This window comes from Carcharodon carcharias, chromosome 15 (genome assembly GCF_017639515.1).
Source record: "Carcharodon carcharias isolate sCarCar2 chromosome 15, sCarCar2.pri, whole genome shotgun sequence".
Lineage (NCBI taxonomy): Eukaryota > Metazoa > Chordata > Chondrichthyes > Lamniformes > Lamnidae > Carcharodon > Carcharodon carcharias.
The window spans coordinates 86,201,414-86,228,140 of NC_054481.1; the positions used below are offsets into that span (position 1 = coordinate 86,201,414).

Consider the following 26,727-nt stretch of genomic DNA (forward strand, 5'->3'; position numbering starts at 1 on the left):
AAGAGGAGACATCCTCTCCACATCTACCATGTCAAGACCGCTCAGGATCTTAAAAGTTTCGATTAGGTCACCTCTTACCCTGTCCAACCTTTCCTCATAAGACAACCCGCACATTCCTGTTATTACTCTAGTAAACATTCTTTGAGCAGCTTCTAATGCACTTACATCCTTCCTTAAATAAGGAGGTCAATTATGTACACAGCACTCTAGATGTGGTCCCACCAGTATCCTGTACAACTGAAGCATAACCTCCCTACCTTTATATTCAATTTTCCTCACAATAAACAATAACAGTCTATTAGCTTTCCTAATTACCTGCTATACCTGCATACTAGCCTTTTGTGATTCATGCGCTAGGGCACCCAGATCCCTCTGAATCTCAGAACTCTGCTATCTCTCACCATTTAGATAATATGCTTCTTTTTTATTTTTCCTGCCAAATTGGACAAATACACATTTGCCCACACTAAACTTCATTTGTCAGATCTTTGCCCACTCACTTAGTCTATGTCCCTTTGAAGCTCCCTTACATCCTCTTCACAACTTACTTTCCTACTTATCTTTATGCCATCAGCAAAGTTAGCAACCATACCATCTGTCCCTTCATCCAAGTCATTTATATAAACTGTAAAAAGCTGAGGCCCCAGCACTTGTCTCTGTGGCACACCACTCGTCACATTCAGCCAACCAGAAAAAGACTCATTTATGCCTATTCTCTGTTTCCTGTTAGCTAACCAATCTTCTATCCATGCCAATATATTACACCCTACATGATGAGCTTTTATTTTCCACAATAACCTTCGATGTGGCACCTTATCAAATGCGTTCTCCAAATCTAAGTACAGGATATCCACTGGTTCTCCTTTATCTTGGCACATGTGACTTCTTCAAAGAATTACAATAGATTGGTTAAACATGATTTTCTTTTCACAAAACCATGTTGGCTCTGTCTGATTGCCTTGATTTTTTTGAAGTGCCCTGCTATAACATCTTTAATAATAGCTTCTAACATTTTCCCTATGACAGATGTTAAGCTAACTGGCCTGTAGTTTCCTGCTTTCTGTCTAAGTCCCTTTTTGAATAAAGGAGTTACATTTGCTATTTTCCAATCTAATGGAACCTTTCCCAAAGTAAGGGAATTTTGTAAAATTAAAACAAATGCATCAGTGACTTGTAAAGAACCTTCATGAGGTTGCAGCTGGAGTACTGTGTGCAGTTCTGGTCACCACATTATAGGAAGGATGTGATTGCATTGGAGGGGGTGCAGAGGAGATTCACCAGGATGTTGCCTGGGATGAAACATTTAAGATATGAAGAGAGATTGGATAGACTTGGGTTGTTTTCATTGGAGCAGGGAAGACTGAGGGGTGACCATGTCGAGGTGTACAAGATTATGAGGGGAATGGACAGGGTGGATATGGAGCAGCTGTTCCCTTTAGTTGAAGGGTCAGTCACAAGGGGACATAAGTTCTAGGTGAGGGGCAGGAGGCTTGGGGGGATGTGAGGAAAAATTTTTTTACCCAGAGGATGGTGACGGTCTGGAATGCGCTGCCTGGGAGGGTGGTGGAGGTGGGTTGCCTCACATCCTTTAAAAAGTGCTTGGATGAGCACTTGGCATGTCAAAAAAATTCAAGGCTATGGGCCAAGTGCTGGTAAATGGGATTAGGTAGGTAGGTCAGGTGTTTCTCACATGTCGGTGCAGACTCGATGGGCCGAAGGGCCTATTCTGCACTGTGTGACTCTGTGATTCTGATTCTGTGAACTATCTCACTGGCCACTTACATTAAGACCCTATGTTGAAGTCTATCAGGACCTGGGGATTTGTCAGCCCTCAACTCCAACAAAACCATTTCCTTGATGATTGTAATTTTCCTGAGCTCCTCCCTCCCTTTCATTTCCTGAATTGCAGCTATTTCTGGGATCATACTTGTATCCCCTACAGTGAAAACCAATGTATAATACTTGATTAATTCATCCGCTATCTCCCAACTTTCCATTATCAATTCCCCAGACTCACTTTCTATAGGACCAATGCTCACTTTGTTAACCCTTTTCTTATTTAAATATCTTTAGAAACTCTTACTATCTGTGTTTGTATCTCTAGCTAGCTTTCTCTGCACTCTAATTTTTCCCTCTTTATTAATCTTTTTGTCATTCTTTGCTGTTCTTTATATTCTGTCCAATCTTCTGACCTGCCACCTGTCTTTGCGTAACTATAAGCTTTATCTTTAAGTTTAATACTGTCTAACTTTTTTGGTTAACCACGGATGGTGGGTCCTCCCCTTGGAATTTTTCTTTCTCATTGTGATGTATATATTCTGTGTATTCTGAAATATCCCTTCCAATGTTTGCTACTGAACCTCTATTGCTTATCCCTTAACCTCATTTGCTAGTTCACTTTAACTAGCTCTGCTTTCATACCCTCATAATTGCCCTTATTTAAGTTTAAAATACTAGTCTTAGACCCACATGTCTCTCTCTCAAACTGAATGTAAAATTCAATCATATTGGGCCATAACTTCCAACTAGCATCCGAAAGAGATGGCCCACAGGAATTAGAAGGAACAAAGACATGCTTACCTGCCCTTGAAAATTACATTGACCCTTCCGATTGATGGAGCCGCTTGGAGTCTGCATCGAAAGATTTCTCGCAGCTGCAACAACTCTCAAGAAGCTTGACACCATTCAGAACAAAGCAGCCCATTTGATTGGCATCCCATCAACAAACATCCACTGAGCTGCACTCATCCAGGCACGCTTTGGGGAGTCAGGAGGTGAGTTACTCACTGCAGGATTCCTGGCCTCTGACCTGCTCTTGTAGCCACAGTATTTATATGGCTGGTCCAGTTCAGTTTCTGGTCAATGATAACCCCCAAGATGTTGATCGTGGGGGATTCAATGATGGTAACGCCATTGTCAAGGGGAAATGGTTAGATTTTCTCTTGTTGGAGATGGTCATTGCCTGGCACTTGTGTGGTGTGAAAGTTACTTGCCACTTGTCAGCCCAAGCCTGGACATTGTCCAGGTCTTGTTGCATTTGAACATGGACTGCTTCAGTGTCTGAAGAGTTGAGAATGGTGCTGAACATTGTGCAATCATCAGCGAACATCCCCACTTTTGACCTTATGATGGAAGGAAGGTCATTGATGAAGCAGCTGAAGATGGTTGGGCCGAGGACACTATCCTGAGGAACTCCTGCAGGGATGTCCTGCAGCTGAAATGATTGACCTCCAACAACCACCTTCCTTTGTACTAGGTATGGCTTCAACCAGTGAAGAATTTTCCCTGATTTCCATTGACTCCAGTTTTGCTAGGACTCCCTGATGCTGCACTCAGTCAAATGCTGCCTTGATGTCAGGGGAAGTTACTCTCACCTCACCTCTTGAGTTTAGCTCTTTAGTCCATGTTTGAACCAAGGCTTTAATGGGATCGAGAACTGAGTGACCTTGCCAGAACTCAAACTGAGCATCAGTCAGCAGGTTATTGCTAAGCAAGTGTCTCTTGATAACACTATTGATGATCCCTTCTATCTCTTTACTGATGATCAAGGGTAGACTGATAGGGCGGTAATTGGCTGGGTTGGATTTGCCCTGCTTTTTGTGTACAGGACATACCTGGGCAATTTTCCACATTTCTGGGTAGATGCCAGTGTTGTAGCTGTAAAATGGAGGTAACTGATGCTCTGTACCCCAGGAGATGGAGGTGGATTGAGTCCTCTCTGGCCAGAGGAAGGGAGTTGTAATGTGTACCTGTCTTTGTCAGGATTGTGGGCTTCCAGATGGTGCAGGCTGCCATTGACTGCTCACATGTTGCTTTGCGGGTGTCACACCTGTTATGTTTCCTTTTCTGACTTCTGAACATTAACGCATCAGCCACTGAGATGGGATTGCTAAATTTAAATGTGACTTCTTTATTCATGGAGATTAAGAAGTAACTCTTTCGAGTACAAACCCGTTTCCATCTGTTTTAGATGAAGTTACATTGTTTTGCCATTGTGAGATTTGAACTCTTAATCTTGGGGTTACAAACCCAGTACCATAACCACTTGGCTATTTAGGCTAAGCTCTTAAGAAGTACATACACAATTTTGGAGAGCTCTTGATTACAACTCTTACTTGGATGACTCCATACTACAGACTACCTATCATGCTGTACATCGCATAATTTCCTATCTGGTGATGTACATAGATTATAGCCATACCTACTTAAAGGTGTACCAAAACAATCACCTGTTTCGTAACTGAAAATGATCCCCTATTAATAGATAACCAATAACTATTTACAATACAGCAAAATTCTTACACGGTACAAATTTACAACTTTACAAGTTTGTGAGCTTATGAGTTTCTGAACCATAAGAGTGGTTTGCTGACACATCCCGATCTGGTCACTATAAATCTACCCTCAGAATACTGATCATTCTCACGGTGATGTGTACCTGTAGGAGTGGCGTGTGTAGATCTTATCTTTGACCTTGTTTGGCTTACAATGGAATTGCTTGTTATGTCATGTTTAGGAACTTGCCTGATTTGACATGGATTCCGTCTCAATGTCATTAGTTTTGATGTGAGTATCTTGTAAGCTCTTGATTCAGGACAGATTCTATCTATCTTGGCTGGTTCCACATTCCTTCAGTGGGATGTAAATTCCAAACTTTGCCCAACCATTGAGCGTCTAATTCTTTGCCTGCATGCAGTTCATGCACATCCTTCATCTTCCTCTGTCTTTCCAGAAATTCATCCCATATCTCTGGAAGTGTCAATGGTGGAAGGAGTGCATGTTTAGGTTTGTGGCTGGGGTGCCAATTGAGTGGGCTGTTTTGTCCTGGATGGTGTTGAGCTTCTTGAGTATTGTTAGAGCTGCACTGATCCAAGCAAGTGGGGAGTATTCCATCACACTCCTGACTTGTGCCTTGTAGATGGTGGACAGGCTTTGGGGGAGTCAGGTGGTCAATTACCTTCCACAGAATTACCAGCCTCTGACTTGCTCTTGTAGCCACAGTATTTATATGGTTAGTCCAGTTCAGTTTCTGGTCAATGGTGACCCCCAGGATGTTGATATTCAGCGATGGTGATGTCAAGGGGAGGTGGTTAGATGCTCATTTATTGAGATGGTCATTGCCTGGCACTTGTGTGACATAATGTTGCTTGCCAGTTATCAGTCCAAGCTTGAATGTTGTCATGGTCTTGCTGTATATGGACACGGACCGCTTCAATATCTGAGGAGTTTGAAAAACCTGTCACACAACCCAATCCCTCTTCTGACCTGCCCATTTCTAGCTTTTACTAAGGCTGGAAGATTGGAGGGCAGCCAACCAGCTCCAAAGGAGATGGGTTAGAGCTTTAAGTATTTTAATGAGGCTAAGAGCCTCACTGTCACCCTCCTTTTCAATTTTGACTTCTGTTGGCCGGATTCCTTGACCTTTGGGAAGCCCAGCTGCTTCACTGAGGTGAGGATTTGGTGGGTTCAGGGTGAGTGCCTTTCAAGCCTGACTGAGAAGCTGCCACTATTGAGAGCCCCCACTCCCTACAACACTCCCCCACGTGCAATTCCACAAAGTTTGCCTCCACACAGGTGCTCGATTACTTTCCCAACCCCCGTTGCTGAATGCCCCTGCCTCACCACGGATTGTCAATGTATAAATCATCACACTGCATGGCAATCACCTTGTTAAAGACAACTGCTAATTAAACAGGTGATGGGCATTGATTATCCCATCTAAACAGAATAAAACGATACAGCTGGAACACTTTGTGTGGAAGCTACTTGGAAGTCAGTAGCATTGAGGAGCTGTCTTGAAAATAAACCAGCTTTAACTAAAAGACCAGCCTGGATTAACTTTTCCACCACAACCTCTTATTGCGAGTAACACCTATCAATGACTCTCGCTTTCCCCTTCCAGATTACCCCTATGAACATGAGTTTACCTAGTCCTGGGGATTCACCGACTACCTTCGATCCCAAATGGAAGCAAAATCTGTCAATCAGGCTGCCTTTCAAGCGGGGGCCTGGTCTGTGAAGCCATGCACTCACACCGAACAACATACACAGGAATCCCGATTCTGATTCCTCACGACTTTCTGACCCGCCTACTGTCAGCAATTCAGCTATGTAAAACTTCGGCCCAAAAAGTCAAAAGGGATGTAAATAGTTTAGGTGAGTGGGCAACAAAGTGGCTGATGGAGTATAATGGTGGGAAATGTGAACTGATAAGAAGAATAGAAAAACTGAATATTTTTTAAACAGTGAGTATTATTCAAGGTTGGTATTCAGAGGGTATTGTGTGCCTTTGTACACAAAACATGGGAAATTAGCAAGCAGATACAGCAAGCAATTAGCAAGGCTAAAAGTATCTTGGTCTTTATTACAAGGGGATTGGAATACAGGAGTAAGGTGTCTTAACACAATTTTAGCTGAGCTTTGTGAGGCCACAGCTGGATTATTGTGCAGAATTTTGACCTCCATACCCAGGGGAGGATATGGCTACCTTAGCCAGGGTGCAACAAAGCTTCACCAGATTGATTCCTGGGATGAGGGGGTTGATCTACGAGAAGAAATTGAGCAGAATGGGCCTCAATGGCATCTGTCCATCTCGGAAGATGATGGACTGCGCCCGTGGTGCGTGTCACTTCTGCGTTGAACACCGTCTGTTGTGGTTTTTGCAGCCAATTCGCAAGTGGCAGTCCCTTCTGCAGCTGGCACAGAATCTAAACCACAAAGCTGGAATGCCCTCTCCATGGCACAGGCCTAGGAAAATAGTATGGAGACCCTGAACTGCCCAAGCATCAGGAACCCCCTCTAGTGTTGTTCAAGGGAAAGGATGAAACCAATACTATTTGGGACCAGCTGTGCTGTAGGAGTTGCCAGAAAGCTGCCTGATAGATGACAGATTACTGCCTACAGGACTGCGTTCCAGATCTTATGTTGGGGTTCAGTCCCTTAGCCTTCTGTCCTGAGACACCCGCAAGGTAGTGAGGCAATTACCCATAGCTGAAGGCATGGTTTGTGGGCAGCAGGGCATTGCCATATGCCAGTGGGCTTGCATGCCTTGCATCTGGGGCACAAGCCTCTTATGAGTCTCCTGGATTGCAAGGTATCCAGTTTACATTTATCACAACAGGGAGGCACTGCATGGGGCTTATTGGTAGAGAGACTATGTACTAGCAGGAGAGGCTAACACACTCAGCTCTTTTTGCAATACTTATACTGCTAACCAGCAACAAGACCTGAAAGCGAGAGGTGACAAGCAGACTAACCGCCATTCACCACCCATTATCTAACACAATTGGCTATCATAGCATCTGGAGACATGTAGAATCAGCCTATATTTAGAAGAATGAGGGATTGGTCTCACTGAAATATAACAGATTCCGAGAAGCTTTGACAGGATAGATGCTGAGAGGTTGTTTCCCCTGGCTGGAGAGTCTAGAGTTAGGGGCACAGTCTCAGAATAAGGCATCAGCCATTTAGGACTGAGATGAGGAGAAATGTCTTCACTCTGAGGGGCATAAATCTTTGGAATACCCCAGGGGATGTGGATGCCCCATCATTGAGGATATTCAGGACTGACCAATAGATTTTTGTAATTTAAGGGAATCAATGGTTATGGAGATTGGGCAGGACAGTGCAATTGAGACTGAGGGTCTTATTAAATGGCCGATAAGGCTCAAGGGGGCATATGACATGCTCCTGCTCCTATGTCTTATGTATTCTTAAACTTGCTGATCAACTGACTCATGACTTCGATGTGCAACCCAAACACACACACGGGCAACATGCAAATAATGAGAGCCACGCTGTCATACAGAATGTCATTGAAGAACACTGAGGAGCTGACAACACTTCCACTGTCTGCACTGCCCTGCAGTACTCTGCAAAACTCAGGTCACTTCATCATGGTCTGCTGCACCCTGCATAACCTCGTCATTGTTACAATCCCAGCTGATGTTAATACTGGACAAGTCAGGTCCCAGAGTGAATATTTTCCAGCTATATCTTTAAAGACACATACAAATTCAGAGTGATATTTTTCTTTTCCCACCTATTTCTATTATTATTTTTAAATGTATTTCCATCCATTGTTCTATCTCCACTTTTTAGCCTATTTCGATCCCTTCCCCCTATCCCGCCCCCACCAGAGCTATCTGTCCCTTGCTCGTCCTGCTTTCTACCCTTAATGTCACCATTAGCACATCCTTTAGCTAATTTCACCACCGTCAACACCCCTTTGTCCTTTTGTCTATGACATATTTGGCAATCTCTCCTTGGCCTCCTATCCAGTTACACCTGTCCAACACCCCCGCCTCCTCAAATAGCTTATATTTCACCTCATTTCTATTTTTCTTCAGTTCTGATGAAGTGTCATACGGACTCAAAACGTTAATTGTATTCCTCTCCGCAGATGCTGTCAGACCTGCTGAGTTTTTCCAGCTATTTTTGTTTTTGTCCCAGAGTGAAACCTGGCTTGATAGATCCTAACTTATTTTTAAGAAACCATGGAGGAAAGTTACTGAACAAATTTATAGGAATCTGCTGATGAACTTTTAACACAAATAATAAAATATTTATTAAAACAAAAAACTGAACTTTTTAAACACCAGACAAAAATGTTGGAAAGATCTCAATATAAACGCAAGAAAATAATTCAAATATTCACTACCCCTTCACTCCAGCTATATCTTTAAAGACACATATAAATTCAGAAAGATAAAACAATTTACTATATCTATCTTACACTCTAATATTCAGGGTAAGTATGTGATACAGGTGAACCAACTGTCGGGCTGTGGCCAGACACACCACACTCCAAAGTAAATGACAGATGCAATCAAAGCAGATTCAATGGATTTCACAACAAACCCACTCAGACAATTGTCATACCGCGAACCAACTAGTCTCACTGAAATTCTGTCTTTCGCATGAGGGCTTCCAATCTCCACATTTGAAGAACTCACCTTGGAATTCTCTCCAAATGTCACTCCCATTCAGATGGCTTCAACAAGGATCTATTTCTGGGGTTTCAAGCTCACCTTCCAAGCTCACCTTTCCTCTGTGTCTCCACATACACTCAAGCTTCACCTTCCAAATACACTTTCAGATCTTTGGTCATGCCAAGCAGAACACCACTGCTCCAGGAGGGCACCTTTGCCCTTATGGCCTGCAGCACTGAATTGCCATCCTTTGGTTGCCCTCTCAGATTTTCTGGGCTTCTCTCAAGCAAGCTTTGCTTCAAGTCTGCTGCTTGCTTTCTCTTTAACTCAGAGCCTATTTCTCTGATCCTGTCATTTATCTTGACTCCATGGGATCTATCCCTGATCCCCGTCTTTGTCCCTGCCTGGGACCTTTTTCTGGGACCTGTCCCTGTCCCGCTTCTTAGTTTTGGACCTTCCTCTTGGTTGAGACCTCCTGTCTGTCCCCCTCCCTGTGTCCTACTCTGCGGGACACCTTCTTCCTTATGGTGCTCCTGTTCCAGGTCACTTGATCTTTTCTTCCTGTTTCTTTTTTTTTTTCGTCATTTCTTCTGTGCGGGCACACAGGGCCGATTCACAGCCTAAAGAACAAAAGAGAAAAACACCAGCTGCGCATGTATGGCCCATTCCCGGCCAGAGCACATGTAGAAAACACAAAGATTGTAAAATTACCCAAACCGCCCATGTGTACCCATTTCCCGGCTGGCCTGCCGAAGACTGCAGTTACTGACCTTTGAACTCACGATCTCTGACTGCCTGTTAGGTAGCTTAGCTCGTTACATTATTAAGGGGGTCACAACTCTTCCCAATAGATATACAGTGAGCAGCTGAAGAGGTGGAGAAGTAACAGGACAGGCAAATGTCACATCCTCTTTCTAGTCAGGCTGTCCATGGGTAGACAGTTAAATTCACTAACAGACCCAGACATTTACCATCCCTCAGTTCCTGATCATCGTTAATCTCTCCCTTCTCTTAAACGTCATGATCCTGCGCCACAGCTTGGCCAAGTGGCAGCCCTTGAGGATCTGAAATGAGAAAGACTCAAGGGTCAGGTTGTGGTGAGAGCGGCTGGACTGTGAGGCTGTATCTCACTCACATTCCACAGTTGGACTGTGAGGCTGTATCTCACTCACATTCCACAGCTGGACTGTGAGGCTGTATCTCACTCACATTCCACAGTTGGACTGTGAGGCTGTATCTCACTCACATTCCACAGCTGGACTGTGAGCCTGATCTTACTCACATTCCACAACTGGACTGTGAGGCTGTATCTCACTCACATTCCACAAATGGACTGTGATGCTATATCTCACTCATATCCCACAGCTGGACTGTGAGGCTGTATCTCACTCACATTCCACAGCTGAACTGAGGCTGTATCTCACTCACATTCCACAGCTGGACTATGAGGCTGTATCTAACTCACATTCCACAGCTGGACTGTGAGGCTTTATCTCACTCACATTCCACAGCTGGACTGAGGCTGTACCTCACTCACATTCCACAGCTGGACTGAGGCTGTATCTCACTCACATTCCTCAGCTGGACTATGAGGCTGTATCTAACTCACATTCCACACCTGGACTATGAAGCTGTATCGCACATTCCACAGCTAGACTGTGAGGCCTTACCTCACTCACATCCAACACTGGACTGTGAGGCTCCATCTTACACACATTCTACAGCTGGACTGTGATGCTGTATCTTACACACATTCCACACTGGGCTGTGAGGCTCTATCTTACACACATATTACAGCTGGACTGTGAGGCTTTATCTCACTCACATTCCACAGCTGGACTGAGGCTGTACCTCACTCACATTTCCCAGCTGGACTGAGGCTGTATCTCACTCACATTCCACAGCTGGACTGAGGCTGTATCTGACTCACTTTCTACAGCTGGACTGAGGTTGTATCTTACACACATTTCACATTGGACTGTTAAGCTGTATCTCATTCACATACCACAGCTGGACTATGAGCCTATATCTAACTCACATTCCGCAGCTGGACTGTAAGGCTGTATCTCACTCAAATTCCACAGCTGGACTGTGAGGCTGTATCTTACATTCCACAGCTAGACTGTGAGGCTGTATCTCACTCACATCCAACACTGGACTGTGAGGCTCTATCTTACACACATTCCACAGCTGGACTGTGAAGCTGTATCCTACACACCTTCCACACTGGACTGTGAGGCTGTATCCTACTCACATTTCACAGCTGGAATGTGAGGCTGTATCTCACTCACATTCCATACTGAACTGTGAGGCTGCATCTAACTCACATTCCACAGCTAGACTGTGAGGCTGTATCTCATTCACATCCCACAGTTTGGATTGAGGCTGTATCTCACGCACATTCCACAGCTGGACTGTGAGGCAGTATCTCACTCACATTCCACACTGGACCGTGAGGCTTTATCTCACTCACATCCCACACTGGTTGTGAGGCAGTATCTTACTCACATCCCACACTGGACTGTGTGGCTGTACCTCACTCACATTCCACACTGGACTGTGAGGCTGTATCTCACTCACATTCCACAGCTGGACTGTGAGGCTGTATCTTACACACATTCCACACCTCGACTGTGAGGCTGTATCTTACTCACGTTTCACACCTGAACTTTGAGGCTGTATCTCACTCACATCCCACAATGGACTGTGAGGCTGTATCTCACTCACACTACACAGCTGGACTTTGAGGCTGTATGTTACACACATTGCACAGCTTGACTGAGAGGCTGCATCTTACACACGTTCCACATTGGTCTGTGAGGCTGTATCTCACTCACATTCCACACCTGAACTTTGAGGCTGTATCTCATTCACATCCCACAGTTTGGATTGAGGCTGTATCTCACACACATTCCATAGCTGGACTGTGAGGCTGTATCTCACTCACATTCCACAGCTGGACTGTGAGGCTGTATCTCACTCACATTCCACACTGGACCATGAGGCTTTATCTCATTCACATCCCACAGTTTGGATTGAGGCTGTATCTCACACACATTCCATAGCTGGACTGTGAGACTGTATCTTACTCACATTCCACACTTACCGTGAGGCTTTATCTCACTCACATCCCACAGCTAGACTGTGAGGCTGTATATTACACACATTCCACAGCTGGACCATGAGGCTGTATCTCACTCACATTCCACAGCTGGACTGTGAGGCTGTATCTCACTCACATCCCACAGCTGGACTGTGAGGCTGTATCTTACACACATTCCACAGCTGGACTGTGAGGCTGTATCTCACTCACATTCCACGCTGGACCGTGAGGCTTTATCTCACTCACATCCCACAGCTAGATTGTGAGGCTGTATCTTACACACATTCCACACTGGAATGTGCCGCTGTACCTCAATCACATTCCATACTGGACTGTGAGGCTGTATCCTACTTATATTCCACACTGGATTTTGAGGCTGTATCTCACTCACGCTCTGTAAGATTTGGCTCTCAAAAGGAGATATTTACTTTGAGTCAACCATCCAAATTTAGACCCATATTTTGAAGGACTGGCTGCACTTTCCTTTTAAACTTTGCCTGCATTGAAAGGGAAAGCAACAACATGTAAAATGTAATGAGCTTTCCAGAATGCTTACTTTTCATTTTGTGATCAGTGCTTTTCCTCTCAGTCTCTATTATATGTATTTTTTATGAAGAGCATATCAAACTCAAATTAAGCTCCAGACTGTTAACGTCAAGAAAACTATTTTCCTGGCTGGTTTCTTTAATTTTATTTCCTTTTCCTTTTCTACCGCTTTGTGTCTGTTCCCATGAGGTGTTTTATAATCGAATTGGAGATTGAAGGTTAGAGAGTAGGCACTGTTGAATGCAAAGCATCATATCCATAATATTATTTCACTTGATAAATACTGCCATTGTACAAATGTGCTCCAATTTTAATCTGAATTCCTTTCAAGTGCAGACCTTTGATAAACGCATTAAAATATAATTCACAGCAAAGAAGCATCACAATGAAGAGCAAATGTGACTTATTAACCCTTTGAAGACTGCAGCTCTCTTCTTTAACTCCGAACAAAATGTAAAATTTTGTTTGCCTCATAAAGAGGAAAATAATTAAAGAAAGAGTCAGAGGTTCATTAATTAATTAAATGTGTGAAACTGAACGATAGCTATTGTGAACCTCAGTAGTGTCCCTACTTTTCTGGTCACAAACTATCCATTATTTTAATACATTAAAATCCAGGGACTTGTGCACAAAATCTAGGCTAGCATTCGAGTTCAACACTGAGGGTGTGCTGTACCGCTGCTGTCTTCCAGATGTGATGTTAAACTGAGGCTTTATCAGCCCTCTCAGGTGGAGACTGTAGCATAAGTGTCTGGCACTTACATGGTTAACATGGGATTGAGTACAGTACCACCCACTCAGTGATGTAAGAAGGCACATGACTTAAACCTAGGGTCAGTGTGGTGTTGAGCAGAGACATGTAAAGCCCTAGACATGGATATAGTGCCTTGCATGTGTCCTTCACTATAGTCATGTATATAGTTACAAGTAGTTAATAAAGACTTACTGTTAACATGCAGAAGACTGTGGAGGCTTCTTTAAGAGACACTGTTCTGTAATCAGCAAACCTCCCAACAGAGGTAAAGAATCCCACTGTGATTATTTTGAGCAGTTGTTCTCTGTGGCATGCTGGCCAATACTTAACACTCATCCAACAACACTAAAAATAGAATATCTAGTCAATATCACATTGCTGCTTACAGGATTTGGCAAATGAGCAGGTGTGTATCCTTTATTACAGCAGTGACTATAATTCAACAAGTGCGTCATTGGCAGTAAAGCACTTTTGGACATCCTGAGGTTGTGCAAGGCACTATAGAAATGCACTTCATTTCTTTTTCAAGTGGGGAAAACTGATGCTTGTTTGAGCCAGTGCTTCAGGCAACTTAATGCAACAAAATGGAGCACATTGTACGTTATATGTTGTGTCTGCAGTTTCTCTCTCAAAGGCTGTAACTTTACAGACAATTAACAGTTAACAGAAAGGCAGGGGGCCATTTGGCCAACAAGTCCCACCGCACCTCCCACCCTATTTCATCTCACTCCATCCAAAGCAAACATAGTTAAAACAGATTAGCTTTTCATTATCACTTTACTGTGAGCAAACTGGCTGCCATGTTTCCTAAAGTACAACAGCAACTACACTTCAGAAGTACAGAATTGGTTGTAAAGCATCTTGGGATGCCCCAACGTCATGACAGGTGCTAAATAAATGCGAGTCTTTCTTTTCCTTTCTTTATCTCCCTCATGTGTTATCCAGGATCCTCTTAAATAGCCATGTGGTCGATAGTGAGGTAAATGCTGTAGACTGCAGGAGGGTATTAATGGACTGGTCAGGGGAACAGAATAGTGGCAAATGGGCTTTAATCTGGTGGAGTGTGACTTAACACATTTGGGCAGGGCAAACAGGACACACACAATAAATGGTTAGATAAGGAGAAATGTGGAGGAGCAGAGGGACCCTGGAGTACCAAGGAGATTTACAGGAATTGTCCTGGGGATGAGGGAATTTAGCTATAAGATTAAGTTGGAGAAGCTGGGATTGTTCTCCTTGGAGCAAAGGAGATTGAGGGGTGATCTGAGAGAGGTGTTACAAGATAATGACAGGTTTATATAGGGTAGACAAAGAAAGGCTGCTCCCATTACTATAGGTAGTAGGACGACGAGGCACAGATTGAAGTTTTTTGCCAGGAGATACAGGAGGGATGCGAGGAACAGCCTTTTTACACAGCAAGTGGTAATGACCTGGAACTTGCTGCTTATGAGGGTGGAGGAAGTGGAGATGATCAATGATTTCAAAAGGAAATTGGATGGGCACTTGAGGGAAATAAACTTGCAGGGCTACGGGGATAGAGTAGGTGGATGGGACTAATTGGGTTGCTCTATGGAGAGCTGACATGGACTAGATGGGCCAAATGGCCTCTTTCTGTGGCCTAATGACCCTATGGCTCTAAAATTATGAGGAGCCTATAAGCAGTGGATAGGAAGGACCTACTTCCCTTAGCTTTGATCTCACTAAGTAAATGATAGAAGGGAGTCGAGGAGAATCCAGAGTGTGGTGGGGAGAAGGTGGTCTGGAACTCACTGCTTGAAAGGGTAGTAGAGGCAGAAACTCTCATTGCATTTAAAAAGTGCTTGGATATACTTCACCTAAAACTACTTCCCATTGTAATGAGTTCTATATTCTAACCACTTTCTTGGTAAACATGTTGGGCATAAATTCATCTTTGGATTTATTAGTGACTGTCTTATATTCTTGTCCAAACCCTGAGATTTGTGGGCATTCCTACACGACATGGACTGCAGTGGTTCAAGAAGGCAGCTCACCACCACCTTCTCAAGGGCAGTTAGGGATGGGCAATAAATGCTGGCCCAGCCAGTAACGCCCACATCCCAAGAATGAATATAAAAAAAACTCTGGGAAAGCAGCTCATTATAACCATTAACAATTGAGGCCAGAGTCTATCAGAATTTATATCACAACTGGCTAAGTATATCAGGCAGTGGCTCTTATATCACTCCTCTATGGTTGTGAGACATGGACAACCTCCCGGCATCATATGAAGCAATTTTAGTTGCATTCCACCTTTGTGCATAAGATCTATCTGCAACATCAAGTGGCAGGCCAAAATCCTGAACACTGAAGTTCTTCCAAGGTGTTGTATGCCTAGGATCGATAGTGTGATCATCAGAGCTCAGCTTTGCTGGGTCAGCCATGTGGTTCGCATGGAGGATTCCCACACCCAAAGGTGGTATTTCACCGCCAACTGAGCACAGGGACCAGCACCATAGGACATCCCAAACTCAGATATTCTGACAGCCAACCTCAGACCCTGTTAAGTTGGACCCTACTACATGGGAAAATAACAACCCTGGACAGATCCAAATGGAGAAGTATATGTCATCAAACAATCCCAACACTTGTGGAGAACAGAGCCGGGTCCCTAAAGTACAAGTGAGCACCTTCAAAGCCACCCTTCCATTAGTGACTTCCTATGTAATATTTGCAATCATACCTGCAACTCAAGGTTTGGATTAATGTACATCAGATATGAGGTGACACCAACCTAGACAGAGAACAACTTGTCTCCTTGCTGGACACTCATCTGCCAGAGCGACGGGAGAATCCATCATCACTACACCCTGCTCCGGTGTAGCTCACGCACCAGCTCGCGCAGCCTGTGCTCTGGTTGTCCACAGTGCAGCTGCAACATGTCCAATTGGTCCAGACCGCTTGACCTTGCAGAGGTAGATGAGAAGACAGCACAGCTCCTTCAGGTCAAATATGATACTGCAGATGTAGACATGCTGGATAAAGTGCTGACCCTGACCCAGGTACAGACAGCATCTGAGAGGTAAACATACAGGAACTGTTACAGAGCCTGGAGGGTGCAGAAAGAGGCACAAGAGAGGATGATTTAATTTGCATGTAATGTTCCTAAATTGCACATGTGGAAATCAATACAGCTGCTGGAAATTAATAATACTGATGGAAACAGGGGGACCATTGTCAGACTGACCTTAACATTGGACTACATGCTGTGTGTCATTGTAGCACTTTTGGCTTCTGTTATTATTAAAACTGGTTTTCAACTTAATAATTATTGGAAAGCAAACTGAATGAATACAGAAATATTTTTTTAAGTGGCTGCAGTTGAAGTTACATTTATTTTTGCTCATGCAAAGCTGGCTGCCATCCATGATTACCATGTCTGGACCTCCTGCCCGTCTGCTGCTAGCAAACTTCTTAGCAATTTAAAATGAACAAATCACTTTCAGAATTTTGATATTTCTGAAACCTTTTCCTAATTTAAAAAAAAAACATGTTGAATATTTATTGTTAGTTTTATGGACATCTTCAAGTCCCGCATAGATTTAGGAGCATGCAGCCCTTTATGGGATACTTTATATGTATCATTTTATAATGAAAACTAGAGCAAATTCCTTGGGATATTTTCTCATCTCGTCACAAGCCCAGAAATTTCCCAATCAATAGTGTCCCAGGATTTCTCTGCAGCCTGTCCATCAAATACCATGGGATCAGCACTTGCAAATCAATCTGACTAAACTGATTTAGTGCCTAATACAGTGTCGGGCTAGTCTTTCCCCAAGATCATGATAGTTACAAATGCAATTCGGCCCACCTTAATTCAACCATCCAAGTTTCATGCTGAGTAAGTAAAACAAGAATAATAATAAATAAATGTATATGTTTAATTGTATAACATTTTATGCAGAAAGAGTACTTGTGTTACAGGGGGTTCATGGAATTTTTAGAACATGGGAGGGGTGAGCCTCAGAACCTAGAACATTTGAGGACTGTTGATCTAATTGAATGATGGAATAGGTTTGAGAGGCTGAGTGAACTACTCCTGTGCTAAGTTTCTGTGTTTGTAAGGCAAACCCTCACTCCTCCTATTGGTTCTTGTGATGACCTAATTACCTGTGATCCCGTCCAATTGATTGGAGAGAGTGAGAATTGGTGCCAGTTTGACAGTGAAGATATACAAGGCACAGACTGTGATGTATAACTGCTGGAGTATAGAGTTACATGACTCATATATAGGTGTTGAACTCTTACATTTTGACGTTAGATTGAAAATTCTGTGAGCTTTCCCTCGGTCTCCAGCCAGGCCTCTTCATCATGGAAAAAGCATTGAGAGATCAGAAGATTCCTTGCAGACGCTCATAGTCAGCATCTTGGAAAATTTGCAGTAAATTCACCAAAGCAGTCCTCATTGTCAAAGTTGTGCTCTGCAGCAAAATCAGAGTTACAATGCTACCCTCCTATTTCAAATACTGGGTGAGGGGGAGGGAATTGCAGCGTATGCAGAAAAGAAAGGAAGATAGAACTTGCATTGATATAGTACCTCCATGGCCTCTGAATGTTCCAAAGGACTTTCAATCAAATACTTCTTTGTTGTATTGCAGTGCTGTAAGGTAACGAAGGACTGTTGTAATGAAATACAAATGCACTAGTAAGCTCCCACAAACAACAATGTGGTAATTGCCTGATCATCTATTTTTTAGGCTTTGGTTGAGGGATAAATATTGGCCAAGTTACCAGGGAGAACTCCCCTGCTCTTCTTTGAAAGTGTCATGGGATCTTTTATACCTACCTGAGAGGACAGAGGGGGGCCTTGTTTTAACATCTCATCTCCAACAGTGCAGTACTCCTTCAGCTAGATTTTGTGCTCAAATCCCTGGAGGGGTCTTAAGGCCACGTCTTCCTGACTGAGGAGCAAAAGTGTTACCAACTGAGCCACAGCTGTGAATGTATTGAAGATATTGGGATTAAGAAGAATTAGAGTAGACCATTGGCATGTGTTAGAAGGATTTACATGTTGATACTCATTGTCTTTGTTATGAACGTACCTTCCTTAGCCAGCAAGTCCTGGAGGGGGGCCTTGAACCCAGAACTTCTAGCTCAGAGGCAGAGACAGGGACACTACCCATTGCACCACAAGACCTCACCAGTCATATTACAGCAGCATAAGTGACAAATCCAGGGAATTCGCCTGCCTGGGTATTGGGTTTCCAGTGCTTATCCCTCCTTTGATTCTGTATATTTCATTTGTCCTAATTTATAACATTCATTGTCAGATATGTATGAGAAATAGTTTATGAAAGAATTTTTAGATCTGAAAGTGCAACAGCTGTGAAAGGAAATCAGCTGCGAGCCTACCTTTCAGATGGTTCTCGAGGTCATTAATATGGTCAACACTCTGCATTAATACAAATTGATCTGCACACGCTCAATTTGCCCATGTAAATGGGAGTAATGAAGTGGAATTCAGTGTTTGCATTTAATCCTCCAAGGACAAACAGGAGCAGATTTTCACGGTGACAGGGTAGGAATTTGTCAGTCTGAAACATTTTGGAAAGTGCAGACAAAGCCACCAGGGAGTAGAATTTGTAAATTCAAATTGAAACAAAGAAGCTTTGAAAAACATTACTAAGCTAGCTGCCATTAAAAAAAAAATCACTCATATAGACTGGATGTTGTCTGGGTGAAATTGCCATTGATTTTCTCCACATACCTTTTCACAGTTTTTTTTGTTCTTTTGGCCTGATAAAGTGCTTTTATCACTGACAAACCGTTTCTTGGAACTGCTGATCCATCCCCAGCTGCCCTTATGAAACTCCCAACCAACTGGGTTGCTAGGTGCACTGGAGGGAAGAAGCTCTTGGTTGTTTAGCAGTAATATTGACAACCCACCCGGGTTGGCCTGGTCTCTGGGGCAATTGAAAATTAAGTTCTGGTACGCTGCTCTGAGCACCTCAGGAGAAAAGTCACAGGGACAATAAAAAGGTGCGTATTTTTCTATTTGTTGTTCATTATTTGTAAATCCATTGGAAAAGGATAATTAAAAAAAAGCTTGTTTAACTTCCAGGCACTTGTCCAGTCAGAGTTGATGATTCTTTTTGGGACAAGTCCGTCATGTCTTTCCTGACAACCCTGCTACCTCTCGTTGGATGTTAGGTTTCACTGTATGACAACCTTTCCCAACATCCCTTTCCTGGTGATGTTGTTTGAGTATGGAGTTTTAATCTTTTTAGGATGGTCCATACTGGCCATTCTGTGTTGCTGCACCTTTTTCAGCTACTTCCCACATGTTCGAGCTGCTTGGTGCGGCTTCCCCACTGGAAATCTGTCCTGAGGAATCGGCTCAATCTGTGATCTTGGCTAAGATAGCAGTAGTTTCATAGAAATTACAGCACAGCAGGAGACCATTCAGCCCATTGCATCCATGCCAGGCATTGTTCGGCATTTAGAGTAATTTGTTCTAAACCCATCTCCCTGATCTTTCTCTGTGGTCGCTTCCATTTTAATTATTGATTCAATTTTAAATGGCGTTATAGGCTTAGAAATTCTATTGCAATGCATCCATCTTTTGGGGACTAGATTGGAGACTTAGCCACCAATATAGCAGTTAGGAAGTGCAAGTCAATTTTTTGAGCCAGAGGTGAACTGCCTACCATATTGGTACAGTACAGGCAAAAAAAAAATCGGAGTCAGTGTCCACATTTGAAACATTCATTTACATGTGCAAGTTGGAGCCTAACATCTGTTGAAGTCCCACTGCAACATTGCAGTGTTGCAGTAAACCGCCCCCACCGCTTCCCACACCTACCCTCTACCCCATCCCCACCCACCGATCACAACTTTGACCCTGTGATCAATGCTCCAATAAACGAACCCCCATCTACCACCCCCATCCCTCACCCAACCTAACTTCATATTCCCTTCCTCTCAAAAGACTTGCCTGATATTTCAGGCTTCCTTGTCAGTGTGCTGCCTGGGAACTTCTGAAAGTGTCTACAGCTCATTGATTTAATGTAATTGAAGCCTGAGGCCCAGTATCAGGTGTACTGTGGCCCAGCCTGTTCCTCAGCAAGGGTTGATCCATCAAAGAACTTCTGCCATCTTTTGATAAAGCAGTTCATATTCTAATGTGACATCTCCTGCAGTGCAAACTCTACTTCAGAGGCTCTGCATGAGGACTTTGGCCTGAATCTTGTCTTTCCTGTTGTGTCATTTTTACCTGTTTTTACTGCTTTGGGAATGACAACAAATAGGCTAAAAGCCATTTGAGGTAACCCAAAGACTCTCCAAATTTTGTCCCCTATTGTGACAATCCTTTTTAATATCCCCCCCATCCCTTTAATTCAGATTTGCATGCTCTATCAATAGACTATTTTCAGAATACATCAAGATTACATTTGAAATTATGCAAATAATCTGACAGAGGGAAATTAAATATGAAAACCATTTTGCTTCAGTGTCAATTCGAATGTTTGAATTGTCATTCTATGGCTTATCAACCTTCTTTTTGTAACGGCAGGTTGGTCTAAGTATGGTCTGGAACCTTAGGGAAGTTGTAATTGTATCCCAAATTAGGATGGCAGGGGAAATATTTCAGTCCTCCAGCTCCAGTCTTTCTCCCACCCCAGTTATCTGACGGACTTGGGCAGTGTTTGTTGTGTAAGCTATAATTGAATCGTCTTTATAAGTGGCAGTGGGAAAAAAAAACACAATCTCATGCTATTGCAGCTGCTGCCACCGACATTACTCTATTCTTAGTTTTAATAAAATTGTGTTATTAGATTTAATAATAACTGTAGCATCCAACTTATTCTCCATTGTGACATTATTCATGTCTCTGGGTTTTATTGATGCCTTGATTGTCATTGTGCCTCTCAACTTTCTTATTTCACCAAAGTTGCAAAGATGCTGTTTTAAAGAACGCAGTTAATCCATGACAAGTTTACAGTGGCAGTTTTCATTAATGATATGGACACAGGGATTTATATTAAAAACCAGGACAGGATGCTTGACTTTAAAATGGCTTCTCAATATTTCTTGGTCTTAAATTGTGATTGTGGACTGAAATGGTGATGTAGCTGACCAATTTCAGCTGCATGCCATGACTACAGTTATGCCTGCTATGCTATGAGAATGTAAAATGGCCACTGTTGAATTTGCTAGTTTGATTTTTGTGGGATCCCTTGAAGGAGTGAAGAATAGTGAGGAAAACCTGTGCAACTCACTTGTGCAAGCACGCGCTAAACATAAATCAGTACGGAATATCCTGCGTGCTGCACTCCCAATACAGGATATAGGCAATAAAATTACCAAAAGTATGTAATTGTAAGAAGTCAGATATGGGATCTGTTCTTATCACAGACATTCCAATGGAAGAAATTCCTATGATTATCATTAGGGGAATCTTGCAACTTCTTCTGGTCCCATGATCGTCATTATGATCAGGGGAGAAAGGAACCTTGAAACAGTGTGAAGGGAGGCACCTGGGTAATATTTATCAAACATGTGGAATGCTAGACCTCTTTGGGAGTTTTGTAACAGTCAAAAAGGGCATTTTGAAACAGCTCATATGGAGTCTTCCTTCCTATGAGGGGTGACATCACACTTGACAACTTACTGCAGGGAGTGACCACAGGTTCTGAACACGTGAATAGAGGGGTATAAGAAAGGCATACCTTCCTTTCTTCCTCACTGTACAGCCAGGCTGTTGGCCCAAGTTACATTTTTCCTTTGGGTGTCTATAGCACGAGAGGCGTGAACAGAGACTGGAGGGGACCAGCTGCGCTGGGTAAGAGAAAAGCTTGTGAGTATCGTTCAGGGAAGGTGTAACCCTTTGGCCTCCTGGCTGAATTAAAGCAGAAAGCTAGAATGGAAGTACCAGCTTTCTGTGGTTGCGTTAAAGGCAGAATGCCTGGGTAAAAGAGACCAGTTCTTTTTTCTCTGGGTTGAAATAGAGAAGTTCAAGGGCAACGCTGTGGACTGTGTGGAAGATTCAGCTTTGTGGATATCATCCAAACAACTGGATGTGTAAATCTTTGATCTCATAGGTTAAATAAGACAGTTCAGCTGTCAGCTGAAGGATTCAGCTTCAGTGGGATATTTATATCATTAGGACAATTGAACTGAAAGAGGTTGCATTATTTTACATTAGTAGGTCCTGCATGGTGTTATGCACCTGTTCATCAGCTATCAGTGTGCTATTCATATCCCTGCGATTTGGAGCATAGTTTGATATAGTTAGTTTGAGAAATTTGCCATCCTAAACCTTTACCAGTGCCATTATTCTAATCATATCAGAATCCTCGTGACAGTTCATGAGTCACAAAATGTTGACAGAAAACTACACTCGACCTTGACTCCTTGGGGCAGATGAAGACTTTATGTGGTAAAGTAAGATGGCTGAAAGTGAGTGAGCTGCCAGTTTTACATTTCTTCCCATTTTTATTTCCATTGGAGTCAATGGAAACACTATGAGAAATCTATACGTAAATGTAAATAAATTGTGCATGAGTAGATGAAAATAATATCATTATCTTCTAAGAAAGCTCAAGAATGGGCACAGCATTATGAGAATGAATCAGGAGATCAGAAACTGGTTAGGGGGTGGGCAGTTAGGTGGAAAATGCAGTTCAGTGTGGATAAATAACAGTGGTAATGAAGTGTTGTAACACCTGTAGAAGACATGGGCTGGGCCACAGTTAAAGTACTGTGTGTAGTTTGAGCCTAGTGGTTTAGAAATTATATTGGAGTCATGGAGAAGACACAACTAGAGTGATACCTAGGAGAGACAAGATGTTATGAGAAGAGATTTGAAAATTAGAACTGTGAAAGGTTTGTGCAGAGAAATGGGGAAAGACGATTTCCTTGTGGTCAATAAGTTATTAACAATGAATTTAGGAGTCATTCTCAACAGTTAAATGGAGAAGTTAAAATATTTCTTTTCATGAGGAGGGCTTTTGAAAATGGAATTCATCAGCAATAAATTACAACTCAAGCTTAGCCATGTGTAAAGGATTTGTAAAAACACTTGAAACTAAACAACAGGATTCAAGGACAGAAATAAAATAAGACCAGCCAGACCAGAGGTGGAGCAGGTGTGGACTTATACCTGGTACAAGGATGAATGACAACATGGGCTGGTTGAACCAAACAGTCTGTTTTCATGTTGTGCCTTCTATGTAGCATCAATGTGATAAAACCAGAAAGAAGAATAAATTCTTCAGACAAAAAAACTTGTCAAATGTTTTTTATGCAAATTGTGCTTGCTCAAAATTTCTGACCATCCTAGTATAATCTTTCTCAGACTATTTAATCATAGTCTCCTGTACTTTTTGCTGTAACACTGTACTGTTGAACATCCTAATGAAATCTTTGTTAGGTGACACTACTAGCCCAGTGATAGAGCTCTCTTCCTTGAATTTAAAGGTTGTAGGTTCAAGCCCCATTCTGAACTTGAGCATGTAATTGAGGCTGACACTTCAGTGCAGCACTGAGGGAGAGCTACATTATCACACATGCTGCCTTTGAGATGAGATGTTAAATTAATGCTCCGCTTGCCTTCTCAAGATTACATGACTCAGGTGAGTTTTCCTGGTGCCCTGACCAGCAGTTATCCTTAAACTAGCATCACTAAAACTCATTAATAAATCATTCATCTCATTGCTGTGAATGCCTTTGTTATTTGTGAATTAGTTAGTTATAAAACAACAGTCATAGCAGTTAAAAAAAAATTCATTGGCTTTACTGCTGAAAAAAGAGACATGTCGAAGCATTTCACCCTGCACTCATCAGGACACTTCACAAGAACACCAATATCAGGGGAAAATAATAATTTATGCTATATGTGATAAGAGTGCTGATTGGTTGACAAGTGGACTCTGATTGGTAGAGGCATTGCCATGGAGAATACACCAATGATAATGACTGACAGTTAACTGCCAAGCATTGTTTGAGATTTAAACCAGGCACCTTGACCCTGACTGGTCAAGACATTGCCCTGAGGAATGAGTCAGCAAATGGCTGTCACTTATTTTGTTTAGCTGAACCAGACACAATGTGTGTACATGTTCTTTCTGTCTACAAAGAACAGAGCCCTGTGTATTAATATATGGAGCTTCTATTGGCTATATTTAGCTTAAGATGTGTTACGACCATGTCGGGAGGGGTGAAATGACTCCCCTATAATTCCTCTCCAGGTCTGACCGTAACAGGGTTTTTTGTGAATTTATAGGGGTTATGCTTTGCCAATGCTGAAGGAGTCCCACCATTTGTGCTTTTGGATTGCAAAGAATTAGTCAGACAGATTTTCTTAGGTTAAACAAAGAACAAGGTAAGTTTATTGAACCTCTTTCTCAAATAAAACAACATGCTAGGTAAATCGAAACCAACATCCATACGTCACGCACATTCGCCTGGGCCACACACACTAATACAGATTAGAAAAAAATAGAAATTATTTCTTTTTCTTAATAAAAGCACATCCTCGTAATGCATGAAAGTTATTCTATGAATGGAAGTTCTCTTTTTTTGTAAAAAAAAGGTACACAAAGTCCTTTACTCCTCAGATAAATTCTACATATGACTGAAAATCAGAGGAAAATAATCCCTTGGGATTTGTTCAATAAATCTCAGGCACCTACAAGATTTATTGCCAAGAGTCTATGAACTGAACATCACATAGAAGAGCTTCATATAACAAACAGAAGAGAGCTTCAGTGATGAAGTCTGAGGCAATGAATTGTAACATTTAAGGAATTTGATTTGTTTCTTGTTGTTTCTTTCCTTCTGGAAGCTTCCCACCTTCTTTGAAATTTTTATTAAAATAACTCTCAGTGAAAGATAACCCCTTTACAGGTGCTCTCAGTCTGTTGGCCCCTCTCCAGTCATATTGTTGTGAATATAATACTGTTTTACACTTGTGTTTATGCTCTTGGAAACATTACCAAATGAGAGATATGCATCTTTCCCCTCGTCTCAATTACTCAGCTGTGTAGAAACATCAAAGAAATCGAGATTAAAGAAGATGATTCAGCCTGTACACAGTCATTCATCTTCATCCCCAGCTCTCTCGTCACACCCATCCTGCTGTATTTTGAATGTAGAAGTATCTGTGTTTCTGCTACTTCTTTTGAAGGCGTTAGATGTGACTCACCGGGTGCACTGAGGCAGAAGGTCGTGGGGTTCAAGTTCCACTTCAAGTCCATTCTCAGGTGGATGTGAAAGATCCCATGGCACTATTAAAAGAAGAGCAAGGGAATTACTCCTGGTGTCCTGGACAATATTTATCCCTCAAGCAACATCACAAAAGCTGGTCATTATCACTATGCTGTTTGTGGGAGTTTGCTGTGTACAAACAGGTTATTCTGTTTCTACATTCCAACACTTCAAAATTGCTCAATTGGATGTGGTGTGTTCTGGGATGTATTGAAAGATGCTATATAAATGCCATTGCTTTCTATTGTGATGTGTTCCCCAGAATGGAATAAAATACTCGATATATGGTCTGACAAATGCATTACAAAGCCTTGGCATAATCTCTAATGATTTGTGCTCTGTTATGCTGTCCATAAATCCCAATATTCCATGCAGTGTATAATTGACCCACACAAACCAGAAAAATCCAGGTCCCTGCTCTGCCCTAAGTTAATTGATACCTGTAACCGTACGAGTGGTACAGTTGGCCTCCACTGAGAAACGGAAGTGTACTCTATTACTATAGAGAATGGAGAGATTTAAGATTGAAATCTCTATCCCAAGGGGATGTCACTGATCATAGGATGATTGATCACACTTCTACTGGCTGCCAGTGTTGTTAATTTATCCTTTAGCGGCCCTGGAAACAGTGGGCCAGACTACACTAAACTCGCTCTGTCTAAGTCCTGCAGTATTATTCTCCCTCTCTCCTGCAGCTGGTCTCCCCAAGATAGGCAGGAATTCGACTGAAAATGTCCCATCCCCTGGAATTTGGCAGGAGTCAGGAATGCTGGCATGAGGGCAGCAGAAAATCTCACTCTTCTGAAGGCTGGGTTCTCGATGTAAAATCTACTTTGCAGCATCTTTAAGTGTACAATTTGTGTTTATTCTTTCTTCATGGTGTTCTGGATAATATTCTTAGAGTCATAGAATCATGCAGCACAGGAGAGGCCATTCAGTCTATCATGCTTGTACTGGTTCTTTGAAAGAGTTTTCCAAACAATCCTAATCTCATGCTCTTTCCCCAGAGCCTTGCAAACTTCTCCTTTTCAAGTATTAATCAAATGTTTGATATTTAATTATTTCCACAGCCTTGATGGTCATGGATGTTGTTTAGTATATATTATACATATCATATATACATAATTATACCAAATGAAATAAGGAATGCGTTTCTAAACCTTTTCTAA

At 42.4% G+C, this 26,727-nt stretch overlaps 1 protein-coding gene across 1 annotated transcript in view; it reads left to right on the plus strand.

Moving 5' to 3' along the window:
- The window catches only part of epha8 (eph receptor A8), a 564,125-nt gene that overhangs the window by 487,745 nt on the left and 49,653 nt on the right, over positions 1–26,727 (plus strand). The window lies entirely within an intron of this gene.